The 10,587-nt window shown below is 45.7% G+C and overlaps 1 protein-coding gene across 1 annotated transcript in view; it reads left to right on the top strand.

Moving 5' to 3' along the window:
* The first annotated feature begins 657 nt into the window (after window positions 1-657).
* The window catches only part of IFT80 (intraflagellar transport 80), a 106,230-nt gene continuing 96,300 nt past the window's right edge, over window positions 658-10,587 (top strand). The window contains exon 1 of the mRNA XM_005864124.2: window positions 658-756. The gene's annotated coding sequence lies outside the window, so the exon portion shown is untranslated. The remainder of the gene's footprint in view (window positions 757-10,587) is intronic.

Genomic DNA, 10,587 nt, shown 5'->3' with positions numbered 1-10,587 from the left:
CGTGGACTTAGGCGGCTCCAGCTCGAGGCCTCGACGCTCCGGGCGCGCGGACGGGGCAGGAAGTGAGAGCATGACAACCTGGTCAGGAAGGGAGGCACTTTACCTGCGGGGCGGTCCACTCGGATCGAGGCTGGGAACGGCGGTGCAGACCCCCGCTCTTCCCGGTGTTTCGGCTCCGGGTCCTTCACTCGAAAATGGCGCCTAAAATACAAACTCGAACGGAAATTCGTTACAAATGTGCGCAATGCTTTCTGGGAGCCACTTATTTGAAAAAAAGTGCGGCGATTATCTTCGCCATCTTCTGGGCGCTTACACGCATGCGCCGGGGGGGGGGGGGGGGGGGGTGGGGGGGGGGGGTAAACCCAGGCGACGTGGGCCGTCTCTACTAAGTGAAAACACTGTTTCGAAACAGTATTTTCCTTGGGACCTACGGAAAAAGCAGTCTTTTAAAAATATTACCGAGAATACCCGACAGGGCGAGTTTTTGAAAGGGGAAGAAAATAAAGAGTAAGGTTCCGCCCGCAGCTGGAGGCAGCGCTCAGTCGTCCAATGACAGACCTTACACCGGGAGGGCGGGCGTTCTGGGGGGCGGGGTCTCGGGCCCGCTCGCAAGGCGCGTGGCCGGGAAGTATCGCGAGAAGAGGGAGGGCGCGTAGCTTTTTAGAAGTCACTATGGTGACAGGGCGGTCGGGAAGCATCTTGGTAACTGGTCCCGGCTCTGTGAAAGCAGTCGCCATCGCTTTCCTGGGATTTAAGGTAAATCTCTTCACCTTTGGACGTGGTGAAGAAAGGGTTTGGAAGTTGTGGCAAGCACTGGATCCCACGTTTCCTGCCTTGAGGATGTGTGTGACGTGAAGCATCAGTTATTTTCCGTCTCCCTGTGGGCAGTAGACCTAGCTTTCGGGATGCAACGGAGGGAGCCCTGAATTTGGAGGGAGTCGAGGGACTCTTGAGGAGGAGGGAAGACCTAAATTGGTGAATGGTCGAGTAGTCCACATGTGAATAGCGGAAGAATGATTTCGAGTTATTGGTGTTAGTCGTTAGTGTCATGAGTGAAGGGCGGTGGTGGTGGGTTTTTCAAAGTCCAGGGAAGGAACGATTTGTCGATGTCATCTGGTTGACTTTAAGAGAAAATCGATCAGCAAATATTTCTAAAGTGGCTTTTGTATACAGCGCACTGTGCAAGGCATAGTCAGAATTATTAAGCGAGTATTCCTGTTCCCAGAGAATTTAGTTATGTTGGTAGTGAATTTTTAACCTTGAGTCTGTGGATCTGGTGATTGGTGGTGATTGGGCTTCAGAGGAGTTCATAGCCGCTCCCCCTTTCCCAAATTGTACAAAATTCTGTGTTTGTGCATTTTTCTGGGGAGTTAATTTTTCCAGAACTTTGATCTGATGCTCAAACGTGGTCTTAATCCCCCAATAAGTATTTATTCATCAACTTTTATATCCTTGACTTTGAGAAGTAGGAGCCTCTTGTTTTCTTTAAATTTTGCACACTTAGTGCCTGGCATACTAAGCACCAATAAATCTGCTTTCTGAATGAATTTATATTGTCATTCTAAGTAAGTATTACGACTCTTGCCCTGAGGAGCATAAAGTCAGGTTCATTAATTCTCAAAGAAGGGTGTGGACACTCACTGCAAGTGCATGAATCTGGTGAGCTTGGGAGATGGGTGTGGTTTCAATAAGCATTGACTTGATATTATAACTTTATATTTATTGTTTTTTTAAAATATATTTTTATTGATTTTAGAGAGGGAGAGAGAGAGAAACATTAATGATGAGAATCACTGATTGGCTGCCTCCTGCACGCCCCTACTGGGGATCGAGCCCACAACCCAGTTGCATGTACCCTTGACTGGAATGGAACCTGGGACCCTTCAGTCCACAGGCACACGCTCTATTCACTGAACCAAACCAGCTAGGGCTATTTATTGTTTTTGTAAGACAAACTACAGACAAGAAAGCTGAAGGGGAAAAAATTGGGTGGTAGGCATACTAGAAGGTATAGATAGGGATTCTCTCTGAGAGCTTCTGAAATCTTTTGGGTTTTCGAAGTTTGTAAAACATTGCAAAACCTGCGTTGGAGGGATATTAACTATGAAAAAGCAAAGACAAGCCCGGCCAGTGTGGCTCAGTGGTTGAGCATCGACCTTTGAACCAGAATGTCAAGGTTCGATTCCTGGTCAGGGCACATGCTGGGGTTGTTGACGAGGTCCCCAGTGGGGGGGCATGCCGGAGGCAGCTGATCAATGATTCTCTTCATTAATGTTTCTATCTTTCTCTCCCTCTCCCTTCCTCTCTGAAATCAATAAAAATATATTTTTTTAAAAAGCAAAGACTAGACCAAATTGAGTATTTATATATAGAGAGAGTATTTATACATATAAATATTTATATATAATATTTATTTGAGAGTATTTATATATGTAAAAGCCTAAGTGACCATTGCAACCGAACAAACGACCGAACAGGCAGCATGGGGCAACCAGGCCGGCAGGGGGATTAGTGAGGGACGACAAAACGACCGAGCAGCAGGCTGCGTGGGGCAACTAGGCTGGCAGGGGGGTTGGTGAGGGACAACCAAATGACTGAGCAGCAGGCTGCTTGGGGAGACCAGGCCCGCAGGAGGGGCAGTTGGGGGTGACCAGGCCAGCAGGGGGGGCAGTAAGGGGCGACCAGGCTGGCAGAGGGGGCAGTTGGGGTGACCAGGCCAGCAGGGTGGGGCAGTTAGGGGAGAGCAGACAGGCAGGCAGGTGAGCAGTTAGGAGCCAGTGGTCCTGGATTGTGAGAGGGATGTCCGACTGCCGGCAGTCCCCTAAACCGGCAGTCGGACATCCCCCGAGAGGTCCCGGATTGAAGAGGTTGCAGGCTGGGCTGAGGGGAACCCCCCCCATGCATGAATTTCGTGCACTGGGCCTCTAGTTTATTTATAAAACCAGCATGTAATACCTATCTCATAGGATTGTTTATGATTGTTCATCCAGCAAACATGCTATAAGCATTTGATATTGTGCTATGGATGTATAATGGGATGTCCAGTTAGAAGGTTAGCTTATAAAGGTTAGCTTGAAAGCCATGTCAAGGATTTTAGATGTGGTATGAAGGAAGCATCTATTAGAAAAATTTTGCGCTAAGGAATGACTTGGTAAAAACAACAACAAAAACAGTAATTATGTGGGATGTGTTAAAAGCAAAAGAGACAGATCAGGAATGCTTTAGTTAGATTATTACTGTATAGTCCTCCATGTGTGAGGTGAGAAGTCTCTATGTAGTAGAATGGAAAAAATCCTGACATATTTTGGAAGAAATAAAATCTGTAGTTTTTATAGATTTTAATGTACGAAGCTGAGAGTGTAAACCCTTAAAGTCAGATACTATTCTTTGTTTGAATCTTTAAATTAGTGATGAAGGGATAGGAAGAAAGAGAAATCACAAATAATTCCTAGTTTTACTGCTTTTGATAATTGCTGTGAATAATGGTAAGTCTTAATGACTAATAAGAAAGAAATGTAGTCCAGCCGGTGTGGTTCAGTGTTTGAGCATCAACCTATGAACCAGGAGGCCAAAGTTTGATTCCCAGTCAGGGCACATGCCCAGGTTTCTGGCTTGATCCCTAGTAGGGAGCCTGCAGGAGGCAGCCAATGGATGATTCCCTCTCATCATTGATGTTTCTCTCTCTCTCTCTCTCCTTCCTTCTCTCTCTCCCTCCCTCTCCCTTCCTTTCTCTGAAATCGATAGAAACATATTATAAAATATCAATAAAGTAACTGTGGCTTTAGATTTAGTTGAACCTAATCATGCCTCACTCAAAACAAATGTTTTCAAAATGGACTTAAACCAGGTTATATAATGAAGAAAAGACATTCATAACAAATAGCTACTTAAATTTAGAGTGAAAATAAGACACTCAGAATAAGAAATAATTTGAGAAGAGATTAGGGTCACAAGAAATAAAGACTGGTGATCCCTGCCAATACTTTGGATGTTTCTCATGAAATTAACACTTTCTAATCTTTATGGTCCAAAATCATCTACTAACAACAATTATCTATAATTTCAGGCATTGGGGATGTGCCCACAACCAAGGTACATGCCCTTGACCGGAATCGAACCTGGGACCCTTGAGTCTGCAGGCTGACGCTCTATCCACTGAGCCAAACCGGTTAGGGCACTTTTTATATTTTAAAAGTAAAATTGCACTCTGCAGGGAGAAATAAGTTCAGAAAAAAAGTTGGAATTAGAATTAAAATACACATTTGCAATTTAAGTGCACGATTTTGTCATTATAATAATACTAGAGGCCCGATGCATGAAATTCGTGCAAGAATGGGCCTTCCTTCCCCTGGCTTCCGGCACTGCCTTCACTCGGGCCCGGAGCCACCTTTCTGCCTTGGCTCCTGCCCAGAGCTGCCTTTCTGCCTTCCCACGCTGCCCAGAGGCCCAGAGCGGCTGGGGCGGTGCGCAATGCCTGCATCCTTGACGAAGCAAGCGACCCGCCCTGGCAGCTTGGTGCCTGCATATGCAAATTAATGCGCCATCTTTGTTGGGTTAATTTGCATACGCGCGCCTGATTGGCTTGTGGGCATTGTGAAGGTATGGTCAATTTGCATCTTTCTCTTTTATTAGTGTAGATATGTTTGGTTTGCCTTCTAATGTGGTCACAACATTTCATAAGATGAAATTAACTTGCAGGTAAATGTTTAAAAATATTAAATTTGTAATTGTAAATATTTGAGTTAATTAGATATTAAGTAATAAAATGAATAAATAAACATCAAGTTATGTATAAGTAGAGAATATTGTTCAAGATTAATAAATTGGATATAGACACAGGACAGACAGTAATGAATATCATAAGCCTCCAAATACATTAACCATGTTGAAACTCCCACCTATTTTGCAGAAAAAATAGGAAGTAAGGAAGGGGAACAGTTTTTTGGAAAGGACCATTTTGAAACAGGACTTTATTTTTATTCATGTTTGTTGGGTTTAGGGAAAGATGTATTAAATGGGCAGTAGCAGTAGAGAATATAGCTCAAGAGAGAAAATTGGATGAGGTAGTGTTATAAAGATAATTGGAACACTAAAAATAGATTAGTTTTTTAAGGTTGTGAGTAAAGAGGGGATAGTATCAGAAAATGTTCATTCTTAGAATCTAGGAAAAAGAAATAATTATAGTAATGTCTCTGGTAGGACTCTAGACACATGACAGAAAACCCAATCCAATTTGTCTTAAGAAAAAAAATTGGCTCCCATAACCAAAAAATCAGGTGAGTATAACTGGATTTGGTGTTCAAACAAAGACAGCAGGATTTGGTTTCTTTCTTTGCTCTTCTTTGCATACCATCATCTTGGCATTATTGTCAGGCTCTACATAGTGGCTTTTGGCACCTCAAGGCTGTCTGCCTGCTATGGTATGATAGCTGCAGCAACTTCGCCTCAAATCTCCTAAAATGAATGGCTGGGCATAGGAGAGTTTTTCTTCACTATCATTTGAATAAAAGTTCTGTGAAACAGTCTCTGTGCAAAGGGAATGGAGTGCTCTAATTGGTTTAAGTCTGGGTCTCATGCTGGCCCCGTTCAAGCCATATAAGCTAAGAGTAAGGAAGTCAGTGTTTCAAGGAGAAAGTCTTTGTAGCTAGGATAAGAGTGAATATATGTAGAGTGACAAAAACACCAATTTGCACTACAGATAGATAACCATTATTAAGTTCTTACTATGTTTCAGCACTCTACTGGATATTTTATTTTTTATTGATTTCAGAGAGGAAGGAAGAGGGAGAGATAGAAACATCATTGATGAGAGAGACTCATTGATCTGCTGCCTCCTACATGCCCCCTACTGGGGATGGAGCCCACAATCTGTGCATATGTCCTGACCGGGAATTGAACCCTGACCTCCTGGTTCATAGGTCGATGCTCAACCACTGAGCCATGCCTGCTGGGGCTCTACTAGACATTTTAGGTACTTATCTCATTCATCATAACCTGTGAAGTAGGTATTATTAGCCCCATTTTAAATAAGGAAAAAATAATGTACAGTATTTGGAAGATCACTAGGAGGGGAGTTCACTATAAGAAGGAGTCAAGTGTAGTAGAGACTGCAAAGAGAATGAGAATGGTGATCTTATGAAAAAATTAACATTTATTAGGTTTTTTAAAAAATGCAGAAATGCATACAGAAGAAAATACAATTGGGTCATAATCGTATCACTCAGTTAATTATAAGAAATATATGAATGTATAGATAAATAAAATAGTATGAACATGGTAAAAACTTCAAACAGTACAGAAACATATAAAATGAGAATTGAAAGCTTCCCTTCTCATCCCAGTGCCCCTACTCTCACAAAAGTCTCCATTAAATGTCTTGTATATATCTTATCAGAAAAATACTTTGGTATCCAATAGCTTATATATTCCTTTTTATTTACACAAAGGGGATTGCATTACATAATATTGCTGTATATATTTTGTCTTTTAACATATTATAGACATCATTCTATATTAGTATATGTAGATTCACCTCATTTTATAATAGTTGCATAGCACTCTCGTGTATCAGTTGAGTGTGATTCTTTTATGCTAGTTGATGAATTAAAAGGATGAATTAAAGATGACTACTTATTTTAAAACTAGGAGCCCAGTGCGCGAATTGCACGGCCCGCCCACCCACCTGTCGCCCTGCCTTGACACCTGAACCTCTCCACACAGAGCTCCAGTGCGCCGGGCCCAGCCACTTCAAGCCCTGCCCTCAGTCCCTCGAGTGGCCTTGGGCTCGTCTCACCTTCTCCGGGCACCTCCCCCTTCCACCCCATGTCTGGAGCAACACGGCAGCTCCACCCATCATGGTTCTGGAGGAGAGCGTGGACACCTCCTGCCTGCTGCGCTGTGCTCCTTCCCTAGACAGGTGAGCGGCTGGCTGCTTCAAGCCCCACCCTCAGTCCCTCAAGTCACCTCGAGCTGGTCCCGCCTTCTCTGGGTGCCTCCCCGCTTCTGCCCTGTCTCCGGAACAATGTGGTGGCCCCGCCCCGTCATGGCGCCAGAGGAGAGCGTGGAAACCTCCTGCCTGCTGCACTGTGCTCCTTCCCCAGGCAGATGAGCGGTGGATGGCAAAGGACTGGTGAGGGGGGGCGCTCACCCCTGCCCTCCCGGCACAGGCCTCCTCCGGGCGCCTCCCCGCTTCCACCCTATCTCCGGGAGCAACGCCCGCTGTGCACGCGCAGGCAGCCTCCTCCTTAGCGGTCGTGACTGTGACACCGTTAGGACCAATTAGCACATTACCTCTTTATATATATAGATTTGTGAATAACATGGTTTATTAGCTAGAATAATAATAAACACCCTGCATTTATTAGGACACCCAATGAAAGGATTATAAATATAGCCAATAAAAATAATATTAAAGTATGGTGGCAAGATCTAGCTATAATGATAACTAGAATTGCAAGGAAATGTAAATATCACAGCATATACCTACACTTTAGCAAATGCATATGGGAATTGGAGTGGGGTGGGAGTTAGAGGTCTTTTGTAATTGAACTATACTGCCATTTGAAAACCTGTGTCTTTGAATCTGTCCCTGGAAATGATGAGCCTGTCATACAAGAGAGATCTTGTATAGTTCTATGATAGGACCAATCTGAATAAAAGATCTGGCTCTCTCCCTCCTTTCTCCTCTGGGAGGAGACACAGGAGCCTGCTCAGAGCTATCTGTTTAGAAGACTGTTGATGCAAATTGCACTTTTAAACATGGGACTTTGGGTAGTTAAAAGCAAACCATTAGTTTCAACTATTAACATCAATAGTTGTTAGCCAAGGGTTAGCCAATATGCAGTTGAACTAAAAAGAACTTGGTATTAATGTGCTTATGATCTAGTTCTTGCATTTATTATCTATCTTTCACATTCTTGTTCACCACTGAGGCTTTTCTGCTACTTATTTATAGGTACATTCTTGTTGACAAATCATGCCTTCCCTCTTTCCTGACTGAAATTTTTCTGCTTTTGTTAGTGCTTCTATCTCTGTTTTATTTCTTAAATGTAATTGTTCTTTTTTCTTTTATTGTAGACCATTTTAAGCATTTTTAAGTGTACAGTTCAGTGGCATTAAGTATATTCATATTGTGCTACTATCACTTCCATCCATCCACAGAACTCTTTTCCTCTTGCAGAACTGAAACTCTGTACCAATTAAATAGTAACTCCCCAATCCTCCTTCTCCCAGCCCCTGGCAACCATCATTTTACTTACTATCTGTGAATTTGACTACTCTAGATACTTCATACAAGTGGAACCATACAGTATCTGTGCTTTCATGACTGACTTATTTCAATTAGCATAATGTTAAGTTTAATTCTTAGCATTAATGCTTAATTCTCTTTTCTTATTTCTAACTCTGTTCCACATTATAAACACACTAGAGGCCTGGTGCATGAAATTCATGCACTTGGGGGGGGGTGTCCCTTAGCCCAGCTTGCACCCTCTTGCAGTCCAGGATGTCCATCTGCTTGCTTAGGTCCGATCCCCCTGGGTTTCACAACTGTTAATGCCACATCCAGTTTTGAGGGCAGCTGGAGAAATAGTCTTTGTCCTAGGCCAGTGGTAGGCAAACTCATTAGTCAACAGAGCCAAATATCAACAGTACAACGATTGAAATTTCTTTTGAGAGCCAAATTTATTTTTTTTTATTTTTTTTATTTGTCAATCAAAAGATTTATTGAATACCCCACCAGGCTTCACGGGCCTGATCAATTTTTTAAATTACATCCAGCTTACACGCAGCCAAGCCGAGCAAACAAGCTGAGCCCTCGTACCTCACTTGGAAATGAACATGAGGAACTGCTGGCCCTTGCAAACTCGGCCACCATGCTGACGAGCCGTCGTGTGCTGCCCTGCGGATGGCGCAATGGTGTCGCTGACCCTGTCGATAACAGGATGGGTGCTGAGTGTTTTCTCAGACGTGGGGATCAATCGGCCTGGGTCCAGCCACACTCTCCTCTAGGCCCCTGTCCAATGCTATGGATTTCTGAAGCGGGGAGCGGGAACTGGACACAGTCACCTCCTCCCAGGCATGTGAGCAATTGGCCTCTCTCAGGCTCTCAGTGCCTCACGCACCCCTCCTCACAGTCCAGTTCATTGTCTTACTTTCCAGGAAGAGCTGCTACATAGGTTGCAAGGGAAGGAAGGGCACGAAGCATTCCTGATGTGAGGCCCTGGGTCCTGCAGAGAGGGAGCCAAGAACATAGGAGGTGGCAGGAGCGCACTGTCCGAGGCCCAGGGTGGCATATGGTCACCTGTTCTCCAAACCACGACTGAATACCACTCTCATCGTCCAGATCTGGGTCATCAAGAGGACCCAAAGCCTGTGTGCCTCTCCTGCATTTCAAACAGGCTTCCTAGGTCCTCTGCATTCTTAAGACTACCAGTTCATTCATTCGTTTCCAATCACCCGGATGCTTAGCCACCATCTATTTGGGTCAGCCCCACCCTCCCCGATCCTGCTACTCCCCAAGCCATCTTGTCCTTCCTCGCTTAAATAAAATCAAGTTCAGGGGCAGCCCACAGGCATTAAGAGACACTCGGCCTCAGAGCTGAAATGCCTGGTTTGGGGTAAGTAGAATTCCCGCACCTCAAAAAGAGTGCCGGCGGCACACCCTGCCTCACAGCCCAGCCCAGACCCCTGGTTGCTCCGAATGTCTGTGATGCAGGCCCCCAAACCCAGAGATCAAAGGGGGTCAGTTCGCTAAGTCCTTTGGCCACCATGGCTCATGCAACAATTAATTCACCTGTCTGGCTCTCTGTCTCTGTCCTTGTGTGTGTGTGTGTGTGTGTGTGTGTGCACCTGTGTGTGCCTCTCTGTCGCCTGTCTCTGCAGGGAAAGTCACTGGCGGGCAAGCGCCTCACCGGCCTGATGCAGTCCTCCTGACAGTTCCCACCGCAGGGCCTGGGCCCGAGGACCACGGGGGCAGGAGGCGGCGCTCCACATCCACGGACAGAGTGTCCTTGCGGGGAGATTTGGTCACTGTGACAGAGAGTGAGGGCAACGAAGGGCGACCGCGGGGAGACTCGGTGGGTGAACGGGAGGACCTGAAAGACAGTCCACAGAGCCTGGGGTTGGCCCGGTAGAGGCCCCTGTTTACAACCCTCCGTTCTTGTACAGTTGTGCGCAACACCCCGCTCTCTAAGAGGCCCTGTCCCTAACTCGTTCAGGGGAGAGCTTCTTGTGGGGTGCTGTGACTATCACTTGAGATATATTCTTCTACCGTCACTCCTCCCTCTGCCTGGGGGATCATGCCGTCCAGCCAAGACAAGAAGACCCAGCTGGCCCTGCGCACACCCTATGTTACGCCCCACCCCCACTGTCTCTCTGGTGCACCCACCACAGTTGTAGCCACTGCGTCCCCATCGCCTCCCGCCTCCCCCATCTTTGTGGCCACCCACCCTCATGCGACACGTCCCAATCACATCGTCAGCACGGAGCAACCCCCAGAGGCCACCCTCTGAAGAGGCGTCCACAGGCACGCTGGCCGCCCTTGGGTCCTGCCGGCCATCCCGCGGGTCCAGGGCCAGAAGCACCAGC

This window comes from Myotis brandtii, unplaced genomic scaffold (genome assembly GCF_000412655.1).
Source record: "Myotis brandtii unplaced genomic scaffold, ASM41265v1 scaffold186, whole genome shotgun sequence".
Classification (NCBI taxonomy): Eukaryota; Metazoa; Chordata; class Mammalia; order Chiroptera; family Vespertilionidae; genus Myotis; species Myotis brandtii.
This window is presented reverse-complemented; position numbering and strand designations above follow the sequence as displayed.